Here is a 15544-nt window from a genome sequence, read left to right as displayed (position 1 = left end):
TCCACCATGTAAATGCAAAGTTTTCTATTTGCCTTTTAAAATATATAATCTCCTTTTTATTTCTATGTAATTACCCACAGTAGAGAAGCAAAAATGCTCCCTATGTAAATGTACTGTGTTATTATTCTATAATGACTTACATCTGAAGGTTAATTTCATTGCTTTCATCACAGAACAATTTAATGAAGAAATTAGCTTTAATAGTGAACAAATAAATTGGGTGCAACTAATGACAGTATCATTCGGACACAAATTCTAAATATTTTTCATATATGTGAATTCAGTTTCTTCTTACAATTTTTACTTCTTTTCTCCTATGCATCTCAGTTATTTTTACAAAAATGTAGATTTGGCTTTTGTTACATAGATTACATTCCATCATTCTTTCATCTTAGAAGAAAAATTTACAACTTAACAACCACATTTTTCCAGTATCAAAACTACCATAGATTATAATTTTATTTTATTTTATTTTTCTGAGACTGAGTCTTGCTCTGTCGCCCAGGCTGGAGTGCAGCGGTGCAATCTCGGCTCGCTGCAACTTCCCTCTCCCAGGTTCAAGCTATTCTCATGTCTCAGCCTCCTGAGTAGCTGGAATTACAGCTGCCCACCACCATGCCCGGCTAATTTTTGTATTTTTTAGTAGAGACAGGGTTTCACCCATGTTGGCTAGGCTGGTCTCGAATTCCTGATGTCAGGTGATCTGCCTGCCTCAGCCTCCCAAAGTGCTAGGATTACAGGTGTGAGTCACCGCACCCAGCCCTTTCTTTATTCTTTTAATGGAGCCACACAACACATATTTTTCTTGATAACCAAAATGAGTCACTGAAGCAAGTGTCTCAATCAGTTGAGATTTATTAAGCCAACCTCAGTGCATGTCCAGGAACACGCAAGCCACAGACCTATCTGTGGCTATTTTCCTGAAGAGGTTTTCAGGAGGTTTAGTATTTGTACATTTTCTTAAAGGGGAGAAAGGCATGTAGGAAGAGAGGCAGGTAGGTGGTAAGGCAATGGTTATATCTTTGTGAGACTTTAGTTAGTGCCCAGTAAATCAACATTTTACATAAGATAAGGTGAATGTTTGAAAGAAAAAAAGGGAGTAAAGGAAGAATTTATTATGCAGATGTCTCTGGGTAAGCAGAGGAATGATTGATCCAGTCTTGTCTTTATTCTGCACCTGGGAAGATAAGCTTGCAATGGAATGTCAATTCCATTATCAGCATGGAATCAAACAGACTTTAGTTTCAGGAGCTAGACTTAGATTGCAGACCTAAAGTTACAATTGGCATGTCCTTGTTTATGGGAGGCCAGCAAAAAATTTACTTGTGAATGGTCTGTAGGGGCAGTCATTTGGAGACCCCTGAAGCCTTTAACATTTTCCCAGGGAGTCTGGCTGATGCATAATGCTGGTAACAGTGATTTATTTGGAAGAGGGAGTTGCATAACTCAATCTCTAGGCTTAACCTTCCCTTTGGAATAAGGAGTTTGAAGGTCCAGAGATTTTTTAAATTTCTTCAACTGTTTTTGTTACTGTGAGTAGCTAGTCGGACATGAGCAAGCCAGGAGAGGACCCAATCTCACCCCCACCAGGAATGTCAGGTGACTCTCAGGTGGTGGTCAGGTGGTTAACTGTCTCTCTAAAAAAATAATTGGTCACACCCAGTACCAGGGAAAGGTAGTCTCCCAATAGATAGAAAAAACCTGAAGTTGGTGATCAGCGACTTCCCACTAATATCTGAGGAGTTGGGTGAGTGGGCTCACACGTGTGCACCAAGATGCAAAATGGTGGAGTTTAACTGGTATGTGACCTTATAGGAAGACTCAACTGGTAAGGGAAGAACGTCTCAAGTGAGCATGTGTACAAGTCCCATAAACGCACTGTGCATGCTCCCCTCCAAGAGCTGGCAGGCCACTGCACATGCAGACAGCCCACCCCAAGGGAAGAATCAGAGAGAAGCGATGCAAGTCCCCAGAAGTGTGCCAACATATAAAACCCTAGGTCAAAGGTCAGTGTGCCAATATATAAAACCCTAGGTCAAAGGTCAAACCATGCACTTGATCTCTCAAGTCACCCGCTTGGCCCCCTCTTCCAAGTGTACTTTACTTCCTTTCATTCCTGCCCTAAAACTTTTTAATAAACTCTCACTCCTGCTCTAAAACTTGCCTCAGTTCTCACTCTGCCTTATGCCCCCCTCAGCTGAATTCTTTCTTCTGAGGAGGCAAGAATTGAGGTTGCTGCAGATCCATACAGATTCACTGCCTGTAACAGTTTTACTTATATCTTTGTCATGGACACCTATAGCTCTATCTCATCTATTTTAAAGGCTGCATTGTTACAGTATTGATAAAACTTAATTTATTTGTATTTCCCCACTGCTAAGCTTTTTGGTTACTTCCAATTTTTGCCATCATAAACAATTCTATGCAACAGGCTCTTTTTTTTCCCATGTGGTAGTATTTTTTTTTACCCCCAAGGCAAGCTTTTGAGAAAATGTCCCAGCATGATATTTAAAAGTTTATAATCAGATATTGGGATAAAGAATCCGTAAACCTTGGGGACTGACTGGATCTGGGAGATAGAGGAGAGGTGGAGTCTGGGATATACCCAGATATAAGGGACCAGATGGGGCTGGGCACGGTGGCTCACTCCTGTAATCCCAGCACTTTGGGAGGCCGAGGCAGGTGGATCACTTGAAGTCAGGAGTTTGAGACCAGCCTGGCCAACATGGTGAAACCACGCCTCCATTAAAAATACAAAACTTAGCCGGGCATGGTGGTGTGCGCCTGTAATCCCAGCTATTTGGGAAACAGGCAGGAGAATCGCTTGAACCCGGGAGGCAGAGGTTGCAGTGAGCTGAGATTGCACCACTGCTCTCCAGCCTGGGAGACAGAGTGAGACTCTGACCAGATGATAGGTAGCCTACCTTTTTTTTTTTTTTTTTTTTTTTGAGACGGAGTCTCGCTCTGTCACCCAGGCTGAAGTGCAGTGGTGCAGTCTTGGCTCACTGCAAGCTCCGCCTCCCAGGTTCACACTATTCTCCCGCCTTAGCCTCCCAAGTAGCTGGAAGGTAGCCTAGCTTTCTACTTGAGACCAGAGGACCTAAAGTAGGGTCCTACAGGCCTGGCTGCACCCCTGTGAGCTCCATGGCCCTGGACAACTTAACCCCTCTGAGTCTCACTTTTCTTACTTCTAAACAGGGGTTAATAATAAAACTTCCTAGGGTTGTCATGAAGATCAAACAAAATGAGGTGATGTACAAATGTCCTTGGTATAAAAATTAACAAGTCTTACTACAGCAGCAGATGATGGAATATATGTGAAAGGCTTTTAGAAATACTGAAAACACTATGTGAATGTAAGTGACTAATATTATCATTGTGCTGCCTCATCCTTGAACCATCTTCCCAAACACTTATGGACACAGCTTGCAACAGCATAAGGCACAAGCTGTGGCCAAGAAGAGCTTTCTCTTGTGGGTTACATGCCGGTCTCTGAACGACATTTGGAGAATCAGATTCTCTTGTGGGTTTACATGCCGGTCTCTGAACGACATTTGGAGAATCAGATTCTCTTGTGGGTTTACATGCCGGTCTCTGAACGACATTTGGAGAATCAGATTCTCTTGTGGGTTTACATGCCGGTCTCTGAACGACATTTGGAGAATCAGATTCTCTTGTGGGTTTACATGCCGGTCTCTGAACGACATTTGGAGAATCAGATTCTCTTGTGGGTTTACATGCCGGTCTCTGAACGACATTTGGAGAATCAGATTCTCTTGTGGGTTTACATGCCGGTCTCTGAACGACATTTGGAGAATCAGATTCTCTTGTGGGTTTACATGCCGGTCTCTGAACGACATTTGGAGAATCAGATTCTCTTGTGGGTTTACATGCCGGTCTCTGAACGACATTTGGAGAATCAGATTCTCTTGTGGGTTTACATGCCGGTCTCTGAACGACATTTGGAGAATCAGATTCTCTTGTGGGTTACATGCCGGTCTCTGAACGACATTTGGAGAATCAGATTCTCTTGTGGGTTTACATGCCGGTCTCTGAACGACATTTGGAGAATCAGATTCTCTTGTGGGTTTACATGCCGGTCTCTGAACGACATTTGGAGAATCAGATTCTCTTGTGGGTTTACATGCCGGTCTCTGAACGACATTTGGAGAATCAGATTCTCTTGTGGGTTTACATGCCGGTCTCTGAACGACATTTGGAGAATCAGATTCTCTTGTGGGTTTACATGCCGGTCTCTGAACGACATTTGGAGAATCAGATTCTCTTGTGGGTTACATGCCGGTCTCTGAACGACATTTGGAGAATCAGATTCTCTTGTGGGTTACATGCCGGTCTCTGAACGACATTTGGAGAATCAGATTCTCTTGTGGGTTACATGCCGGTCTCTGAACGACATTTGGAGAATCAGATTCTCTTGTGGGTTACATGCCGGTCTCTGAACGACATTTGGAGAATCAGATTCTCTTGTGGGTTTACATGCCGGTCTCTGAACGACATTTGGAGAATCAGATTCTCTTGTGGGTTTACATGCCGGTCTCTGAACGACATTTGGAGAATCAGATTCTCTTGTGGGTTTACATGCCGGTCTCTGAACGACATTTGGAGAATCAGATTCTCTTGTGGGTTACATGCCGGTCTCTGAACGACATTTGGAGAATCAGATTCTCTTGTTTATGCTTCTTCCAGAAATAGGCACCCTGACATGATTAGAAGGAGTGAGAGCTTTAAGTTCCCTTCCCCACAAGCCAGGCACGGTGGCTCACGCCTGTCATCCCAGCACTTTGGCAGGCTGAGGCGGGTGGGTTACCTGAGGTCAGGAGTTCGAGACCAGCCTGACCAACATGGTGAAACCCCGTCTCTATTAAAAATACAAAAATTGGGCCGAGCGCAGTGGCTCACACCTGTAATCCCAGCACTTTGGGAGGCCGAGGCGGGCGAATCACAGGGTCAGGAGTTTGAGACAAGCTTGGCCAATATAGTGAAACCCCGTCTCTACTAAAAATACAAAAATTAGCCGGGTGTGTGGTGCGTGCCTGTAGTCCCTGCTACTCGGGAGTTTGGGGCAGGAGAATTGCTTGAACCTGGGAGGCGGAGGTTGCAGTGAGCCGAGATTATGCCATTGCACTCCAGCGTGGGTAACAGAGCGAGAGTCCATCTCAAAAAAAAAAAAAAGAAGAAAAAGTTCCCTTCCCCACATCCTCCCTGCCAGATGACCTTTACAGTGGAAACAAGTCTTAGGATAATTCTGTCACCACAGAAACATTTCTTAGCAAGCAGTCACAAATATGATCACACTACTGCTCTTATTATTTCTAATATGCTTTTTCTGATTAAGGAACCCTCCAGTGCAGGTTCTGACGGCAATATTTGAAAGCCCTTATTCCAGTCACTGCTGGATCCAGACAGATGCGTTGTACTACTCCAGGGATGCCATTCATATTACACACACATCCAACACCTGCCAAAGTTTTCTTGTGTCCATTTGATGTGTTTTGTTTCTGCAGTTAAAAAAAAAAAAAAAAGAAAGAAAACCCACCTAACATGAGATCTACCCTCTTAGTAAATTTTTATGTGCACAATATTATTTTGTGAACTCTTATGTTGTATAGCAGATCTCTAGAACGTATTCACAACAGAACTGAAACATCGTTCCCTCTGAATAATAACTCCCCATTTTGATAGGAACGGGAGGCAAGAGGGCAGGGTCCCTGGCAAGGGTTCCACCCTCAAGCCTGGACCTGCCGCCCTAAATGAGAACAGGCATTCCTGTTTTTGAGCCAGTGTTGCTTTTTGGCCTGCCCTGCCCCCACATCCTGGGCCCATATAAACCCCAGACCACAGCTGGCAGAGGGAAAAGCAGCTGGACTTCGAGAGGCGAAGAAGCAACTGAGAGTCGGAGTGGATGGATGGACGCAGCTTAACTTCAGATGGCACGACTTTGGAGAGGAGCCTGGCCGGAGATGGCCAGGCCTCAGGGAAAGATCACCTTCCTGCACCAGCCTCTTTCCAGCTCTTCTGCTGAGAGCCACTTCCACTGCTTCACAAAACCTCTGCACTCACCAGCCTTTAAGTCTGTATGACCTGATTCTTCCTGGATGCCAGACAAGAACCAGGGTACCAAGAGGGCAGGATGTACGTCACCCTGACTCGCCACTGAGCTGATTAACACTTAGCTATCTGCTGACGGCAACCACTAAAAGAGCATTGTTTGTAATACATGCCCTCTGGGGCTCCAGAGTTTGTGGGCAAGTTGGTACAGGGTTCATTCCTGCCTAAAAAGGCACTCGCCCCAGCTCCTGCACGTGCTCACCTGTGTACTCCCCTTCCTGCAAGCAAAACAAGCACTCCCACCCCCCGAACCCCACCCTACCCCGCTGTCGCAAGTCTCTCGAGGGGTCAGGGAACTTTCCCGTCTCAATTTCCTCCACCTTCAAATGTGCACTTTTGCCTAGGGCGCTTCGGATGTTATCTCACTGCCCCAGAATGCAGACTGATATCTAACCTACACAAGCACACCTATTGCAAGGCCTGAGTATTTTAAAGTAAATATCCATAACATAACCTGAATGATATAACCAGGAATGTGACTACTATTTTTAAGTTTATAAAATCGTTAGAATTGCCGGCTGATGTTCTATCCTTGTTCTGATATACGAAAAACGTTTTTCACATGCAGAAAAAACATCGTTGATCCAGAAGATCCCCGATGTGTCCAGTTAACGCTCACTGGCCAGATGATCGCAGTGTCTCCAGAAGAAGTAGAATTTGCCAAGCAAGCCATGTTTTCAAGGTGTGTAAATACCTTAAAATTGATATGCCCAGAAATACACAATAGTAATAAGCAGAGGTCAGGCTGTGCCATTTGATGCCTCTGGTGCAATGACAGTGATTGGTCTCCACTGCCCTTCAGTGGTAATAGGGCCAAGCTCAGCCTGGCTGTGGAGATCACTAGCAGTGGCAGCAGAAGCTGGGTGAATGCCTCTGGGGAGCACCGCACTGAGCTATTCCAGGTACAATTCCTACCTACTTCCAACCTTTGACAATGCCCTGCCTTGCCATGAAAATAGCTGAGCCTTCCTCGTCAACACAACATTTTCAAGCATCCACTTGAAACAAAGCCCATTGCCTGCTGGGGACGCCAGCGCAGCGTTTCTCAGTGTGGTGCTCTCACTCTTACATCAGTAGGATGCTGACTTAGACGCAGCTTTATGGGCCCCACCCCAACCTACTTACTGAATCAAACTCTCCGGAAATAAGGCTCAGGAATCTGTATTGTAAAAGGCATGCTCCAGGAAATTGATGTGCATGCTAAAGTTGGAGAACTACTGCTGTAGGGGTCCGCACAAGTGAGAGGGGGGCCCAGCCTGGAGTCAGAGCTTGTGCAAGCTGAGGACGGCGCATGCACGCGGGGGTGGCCTTTCCACAGGTGTCCATGCAGGGACAGCCGGAAGTGGAGGCTCGGAGCTGGGGTGCAGGCTGGTGCAGCAATGGAAACAGGCTAGAAGGTATTGGTCTGCAGTAGAGGGAAAGTAACACGAAGGCAAGTGTTGAGCTGGAGGGGCGATCCACAACCCCATGGGAAGAAGATCCTGCACGCAGGGATGCAGTGAATAAGCAAGCCTTGTAAGGACACGGAAAAGGGCTAAAGGCACAATTGGAGAAAACTAGAATGATTGGGATTGGATATGTTCACATGAGCTCATAGCTTTCAATACCTAAAGAAACAGATGTCAGTGTGCGTGTGTGTGCGTGCGCACAAACATTTTTATTTTTTTATTTTTATTTTTATGGCTAGCTTTTAAACTCAACTCTAGTTCTTTAGTTCTTCTCCTCTCACATGTTATTATAAGCAATGAGAAGAGGCCAAAATCTTCCCTAGATCAGTGGGTTCATTAGGTTCATTTCCTATTTTCTTTTTTTTTTTTTTTTATTTTAAGTTCTGGGATACACGTGCAGAACATGCAGGTTTGTTACACAGGTATACATGTGCCACGGTGGTTTGCTGCACCCATCATCTAGGTTTTAAGTTCCCCCATACGTTAGGTATTTGTCCTAATGCTTTCCATCCTCTTTCCTCTTGCCTCCACCCCCCAAACAGGCCCTGGGTGTGTGATGTTCCCCTCCCTGTGTCCATGTGTTCTCATTGTTCAACTCCCACTTATGAGTGAGAACATGCAGTGTTTGGTTTTTTTTGCTCTAGTGTTAGTTTGCTGAGGATGATGGCTTCCAGCTTCATCCATGTCCCTGCGAAGAACATGAACTCATCCTTTTCTATGGCTGCATAGTATTTCATGGTGTATATGTGCCACATTTTCTTTATCCAGTCTATTATTGATGGGCATTTGGGTTGGTTCCAAGTCTTTGCTATTGTAAATAGTGCTGCAATAAACATACGTGTGCATGTATCTTTATAGCAGAATGATTTATAATCCTTTGGGTATATGCCCAGTAATGGGATTGCTGGGTCAAATGGTATTTCTGGTTCTAGATCCTTGAGGAATCGCCACACTGTCTTCCACAATGGTTGAAGTAATTTATATTCCCACCAACTGTATAAAAGCATTTCTATTTCTCCTCAGCCTCGCCAGCATCTGTTGTTTCCTGACTTTTTAATGATTGCCATTCTAACTGCCTTGAGATGGTATCCATTGTGGTTTTGATTTGCATTTCTCTAATGACCAGTGATGATGAGCTTTGTTTCATATATTTGTTGGCCGCATAAATGTCTTCTTTTGCTTCATGACTAAAACACCAAAAGCAATTGCAACAAAAGCTAAAATTGATAAATGGGATCTAATTAAACTAAAGAGCTTCTGCACAGCAAAAGAAGTTATCATCAGAGAGCAAATAGGCAACCTACAAAAAGAGTGAAAATTTTTTCAATTGACCCATCTGACAAAGGTCTAATATCCAAAATCTACAAGGAACTTAAACAAATTTACAAGAAAAAAACAAACAATCCGATCAAAAAGTGGGTGAAGGATGTGAACATTTCCTATTTTCTACCTAACTACAGACAACAGCATTGCCAAGTTTGCCTGCCACTACATAATGTAGATCCCTTTACCTCCAGCTTACAGTAGCTTTTTCTGCTTTTATTTTTAATTTTAGAGACAAGGACTTTTTCTTTTGTGCAGGCTGGAGTGCAGTGGTGTAATCATATTTCACTGCAGCCTTCAACTCCTGGGCTCAAGGGATCATCTTGCCTCAGCCTCCTGAGTAGCTAGGACTACCCACAGGCACCACCTTTTTTGGACACAGAGTCCAGGTCTGTCGCCCAGGCTGGAGTGCAGTGGCATGATCTCGGCTCACTGCAACCTCTGCCTCCTGGATTCAAGTGAGTCTTGTGTGTGCCTCAGCCTTCCGAGTAGCTGGGATTACAGATGTGCGCCACCACGCCTGGCTAGTTTTTGTATTTTTAGTAGAGACAGCATTTTGCCATGTTGTCCAGGCTGGTCTCGAACTCGTGGCCTCATGTGATCCTCCCACCTCAGCCTCTCAAAGTGCCGGGATGACAGGCATGAACCACTACGCCCAGCCAGGCACTACCTTTTTATAAGCCCTCACTGTCAGTCTCCTCAGGGTCCTTCCTGCTTCCACCCACTGCCTGGGCCCAGAGCCAGTGCCCCATGGATTAGGGTTTGTTGCACCAGCACTGCTTCCAGGTTTCAAACTTTGTTCCAGTTATCAGTACAAAAGTAGGTTTCTTAAAACAACAACAATCGTGTTATTATCTTGGCTGCATAATATTTGGGGTGTTATGGCATCAGATCAGCAACTTTTGTTCAAATGGATTAAGAAAATAAAATAGTTTTGGATACTGTACTTCCAATTTCCCTGTATGTTTATTATTGTTTCAAAATAAATTATTCTTTAAAAAGATGATTGACTGAGTGTGGTAGCACACACCTATAATTCCAGCACTTTGGAAGGCTGAGGCAGAAGGATTGCTTGAGGCCAGGAGTTCAAGACCAGCCCGGGCAACATAGTGAGACTGCATCTCTACAAAAAAAAAAAATTTAAATTAGCCAGGCATGGTGGCATGCTACTCATGAGGCTGAGGCAGGAGGATCGCTTGAGCCCAGGAGATCGAGGCTGCAGTGAGCTATGATCCCGCCTGTGCACTCCAGCCAGGACAACAGAGCAAGATCCCATCTCTAAAAAAAAAAATATTTAATAAATAAAGATCATCAAGCTATTATTGCATTTGCTTTGCAATAAATGTTTTTCCCAGTTTGGACTTGGTCTTTGAATTATGTTTATGACATTTTTAGATATAAAGGAAATTTTTATGAAGTTAAAAAAAAGAAGTGAGCCGCAGCCCCTGCCCTCAATGATACTGCAGCGTGTTTAGGGGTATGCGTCGGGGAGAGGCAAGTCAGTCAACAGCACAAGACGGGATGTGACGTTGCCTGTCAACTCTAGCTGGCTCTCACTTGCCTCAGTAGCTCTCAGCCTGCTGCACGACTGGAAATCTTCCCATGAACAAACCGGTTTCATGGGTTCACCATTTTGTTAACATTTCATATAGAGATGCATAAAGCCTTTCTTTATGTTTCCAAAGAATGGTAACCAGCCTCCACTGAGCACTTACTCTCTGTGGGTGTTTTCTGTGTGGTTCATTGCCTGCTTCCCCACACAGCCCTATGAAAAGCCGCATCAGCATCACTCCACGTGACAGGTAATGAGACAGAGGTTTGTGAGTGCCAACAGCCCACTGGCGTCACGGCTTATCAGCAGTTGAACTGAGATTCACACCAAGGAGCCTGGCCCACGACTTGAGCCTCTAGCCACATGGGGTAGGGTCTACAGTCCCTGGCTTCCTGCGGTGGTCTCAGGCACTGACACTCAGCTCCCTGCCTCTGGCTGATGTGAGCAGCTGTCAGCCCAAATGAGGCCTGGACTCTGGAGGTCCTATGACTTGGCCCAGGGCGCACCTCTCTGATAAGAGCAGCTTGACTGTGGTCTCTCTTTATTCCTGCAGGCACCCAGGGATGAGGAAGTGGCCTCGTCAATATGAATGGTTCTTTATGAAGATGAGGATAGAACATGTCTGGCTTCAGAAATGGTATGGAGGCGTATCCAATATTTCAAGGGAGGAATATTTCAAAGCAGTTCCCAGAAAGGCCTGATGGAGTGAGAAGAAAGTCCTTGGTGTTTGCACTTAAATGAAAACCTTTTCAGTGATGCAGCCAGACAGCTATTGACCACTGTCTCTTTGTTGAAGGGTTCATAGCAGCCCTGCCATCCCTGCAGCAGAATGAGAGAGGGTGAACAGGGAACTCTATGCTAGATTTGAGATTACAGTGGTCATTTGCAGATCTCCAACTCACACAGATACTTCACGTAGATAGTCTTTATTCCATTGTATTCAATCCAGACTCACCGATTCAGAAATCATATAATAACTGCTGGTCAAAATGACATGTTGAGATCATTGTCGTTTCATTCTTTAAGAAAAAAAAATGCCTGTACCTACAATGTGATTGCTTTGTATTGTGAGAGGATTTTTGTTGCCTGCTGTGCCAAATGCAGTCTTGGTTCTAAGCTCATTGTGACCACGAAGCAGCTGACTGTGCATCACGCAGCCACAATATTGTTTTTAGGGTGAGAGTGGAGGACTGTGTGTCCGTGGATTACTCCTCCTGCTGGTGGGTTGCAGATGCATTATTAGGTCATACTGGCTAGAATGCAGCTTTTTTCCCACCATAACATGAAAAGAGTGTAAGAACATAGGGTGCTTTGTGCACAGCCCTTCTCTATGTAAGCAGCCATGGCAGTGCATTAAAGAGAAAGGAGTAGCTTTGACATTAAGCTCCCCAGATCCCTGCTGCTCATACTTCTGGCAAAGTTCCCCTCTCTCATGCATGAACAGGGGCATCCAAAATAAGAAGCTCCCCATTCTGTGGTGGGGAAAGCGGAGAGGGGAGAGGGTGAAGCTGGGAAAGTAAAGGCAGCACGTTACAGAAGGAAGAAAAGAAGCCAGTAACGGAGGGCCCACTGCCTGCCCGGCCCTGGGCCAGGCCCTCAACAGAAGCCATCTCATTTAAGCCCTGCAACCAATGAGATGCACATCATCATTGGCTCTTACAGACAAGAAAACTTGACTCAGAGAGGCTGAGTCCACATCCCAGACAGCTCACTGCAGACACAGGTGGAGTGGTTCCTACAAGACATCCAATTTTAACAACAAAAGAGTTATTGAAATGCATGAGTAGAAACTGAACCAGGAAAATCAGTAAAGTGATCGTAAAAAAGAAGGACTAGCTTGCCTGGAAATGATGCTTCTTGCTTTTGGAAAAAAAAAAAGTCTCTGAAATTTGATTCTTACTACAGATTTAAAACTTTATACATATTATATGTACGAGCTCCTAGTGTTTTCAAGAAATTAGACTGTACCTGTGTACACTTCTAAGGCCTACATGGACCTGTGTATATATATCTAAGACTTCTGATCATTAAAACCTATGAAGGGTTGAGCTGTCCCAAGTTTTCTGTCTTTCTGTAATGGCTACAAACTTTCTTTGGTAGGTTAGGGAGGTTGTATAACATAAAAAACACATCACTATATATAGGAAATATATACTTTTCAAGTAAATAAAAGTGTTATTAATGATTATAAACTTTTGCTTAACAAAATAACACACGATAAGAGTTTGAGTTGTCAAAATATATTTTAATTATCTATTGCTATAAACATAGTAAGATGCAGAGAATTCTTTATTTGTCATAGGCCAGTCCTCAAAAGAGTTCCTAACAGTGGTGATTTTTAATATATAAGAATAAGGCACCTCTGAGGGAATTTTATATTTTCAGAGTTTAAAATTACTGCTACTCCCAATTTAGAAAAAAGGGGAGAAAGCTGGAAGAACAAATGACATGCTCAAATGTATTGCATAAGTCAACTTCAAACCTTAATACTGGGAGCTTTGCTGCCTCCTGATCCTGTCTTGCAGATAAGGTCCCCTTGCTAGGTTTGCGTTTACAGTCAGGTTCCATTTAGCTCATTAAAGGTCACTGCTGCTTCAAAGGACTTTGCCAAATGGATGCCATTTATAACCACTGACGAATGTTATCAGCTACTTATCCAAATTACAGGAAATGAAACCTGAAAAGGTTGGGTAAGAATAGTGTTGAAAATTCATAGTTTTAAATTTGATGGACTCCATTCAGGCAAGTGTGTTTCAGCAAATCTCTAGAAATTTACATTGATTAAAATGTTAGAGGCTGTTCTGGAAGTTCTAGACATGGCAATAAGGCAAGAAAAAGAGATTAAATGCATACAGATCAGAAAGAAAAAAAAGTACCCCTATTTAGAGATGACAGGATTGCCTACATAGAAAATTCCAAATAATCTATTTTTTAAAAAAGACACTCTGGAACTAGTGAGTGAGTGCAGCAAGGTCTCAGGACACAAGATCAGCATACGAAAGTCAATTGCATTTCTCTGTGCTAACGATGAACACGTGGGGGAAAAACTAAAAACACGATACCATTTGCAGTCACTCCAAAGTGAAATACTTCCATATAAACAAAACTTACCCAGGACCTATGTATTGAAAATTTTTAAATGCTAAGAAAAGAAATTAATGATCTAAACAAAGAAAGAGAGATACCATGTTCTTGGATTGGAAGATACAAAACAGTAAAGATATCAATTCTCCCCATCTCCATCTCTAGGTTTAATGCAATTTCTATCAAAATCTCAGCAAGGATTTTGTAGACCTATACAAGCTTATTTTAAAAGTTACATGGAAAGGCACAGGCATTGAAATAGCTAAAACAATCTTGTAAAAGCAGAATAAGGTAGGAGAAATCATTCTATTTAATATAGAGTTATGATGTAGCTACAGTACTCAAGAAGTGTGGTATTTGGTGGAGGCATAGAAACACACGTTGATGGAACAGAATAGGGAATCTAGAAATAGGCCCACACAAATATGATCAACTGATTTTTTTTTACAAAAGTACAAACTAATTCAACAGAAGATAGCCTTTTCAATTAATGTGGAGCAAGTGGACATCCATAGGCAAATAAAATGAACCTTGGACTAAACTTCATACCTTATACAAAAATTAACTCAAAAGAGATCATATCTGTAAACATAAAATGTAAAACTATAAGACTATAGAATATAGAAAATCTTTTGGAACTAGGGCTAAGCAAAGAGTTCTCAGACTTGATACCAAAAGCACAATTCATAAAAGAAAAATTTGATAAATTAAACTTCATCAGAATTTAAAACATTTGTTCTGCAAAAGACCATGTTAAAAGGCTGAGAAGACAGGCCACATACTGAGAGAAAATATTTCCAAACCACATATCCAACAAAAGATTAGTATTTAAAATACATAAAGAACTGTCAAAACTCAACAGTTAAAAAAATTCTAATTAGAAAATGGAGCACATGAACAGGCATTTCACTGCAGAGGATATACAAATGGCAAATAAGCACATGAAAAGACAGTCAACAGCACTAGTCACTAGGGGAACTGCAAACTAATACTACAATGAGACATCACTACATAGCTACCAAAATTGCTAAAATAAAAAATAATGATGACACCAAATGCTGACAAGGATGCAGATAAACTGAGTCAGTCATATACTAGTGGTGGGAATGTAAAATGGAACAGCCACTCCACAAAACCATTTGCCAGTTTCTCATAAAACTAAACATACAACTGCCATACTGACCCTCAATTGCTCCTGGGCATTTATCCCAGAGAAATGAAAAGAGGTTCACACAAAAACTTGTGCATGAATGTTCATATCAGCTTTATCCATAATGTTCAAAAACTTGGAGCAATCAGATGGCCTTTAACGGGTGGCTGGTGAAACAGTGGGTGATGCCTCTATGCCTGGAATACTACTCAGCAATAAAAAAGAACTAATTACTGACATGGGCAACTACTGGGATGAATTCCAGAGAATTGTGCTGAGTGAGCAAAGCCAATCATAAAAGGTTGCACACTGTATGATTCCATTTACATGGAATTTTGAAATGCAAAATTATAGGAATGGAGAATAGATTAGGGGTTGCCAGGCAGGAGCAGGGAGAACAAGAGAGTTGGGCCTAACTGTAAAAGGATAGCACAAGAGATCCTTGTGGTGATGGACGTGTTCAGTATCTTGACCAAATCAATGTGAAAATCCTGGTTGGGATACTGTACTATAGTTTAGCAAGATGTGCCATTGGGGAAAACTGGGTAAAAAGAACATAGGATCTCTGTATTATTTCTTAGAACTGCATGTGAATCTATAGTTATCTACAACTATCTCAGAAGCTACAATTATCTCTGAGTAAAAAGCTTAACATAAACAAGATTTAAGCCTTAGCTTAATAAAGCATTTATACTCTCTCTCATTAGTGCCTAATAAAATGAGGAACTGAGCTATAAGCCAAAACCTAGTACAAAGAGACAGCATTTCATTTGTTAACCGTTAATATATCCATTTGCAGAAGAGGTGTAAAATTATTTAATATTTTCCTAAATATGTTCAATTTAATGTTAAATACAA

This window comes from Pongo abelii, chromosome 12, assembly GCF_028885655.2.
Source record: "Pongo abelii isolate AG06213 chromosome 12, NHGRI_mPonAbe1-v2.0_pri, whole genome shotgun sequence".
NCBI lineage: Eukaryota > Metazoa > Chordata > Mammalia > Primates > Hominidae > Pongo > Pongo abelii.
This window is presented reverse-complemented; position numbering follows the sequence as displayed.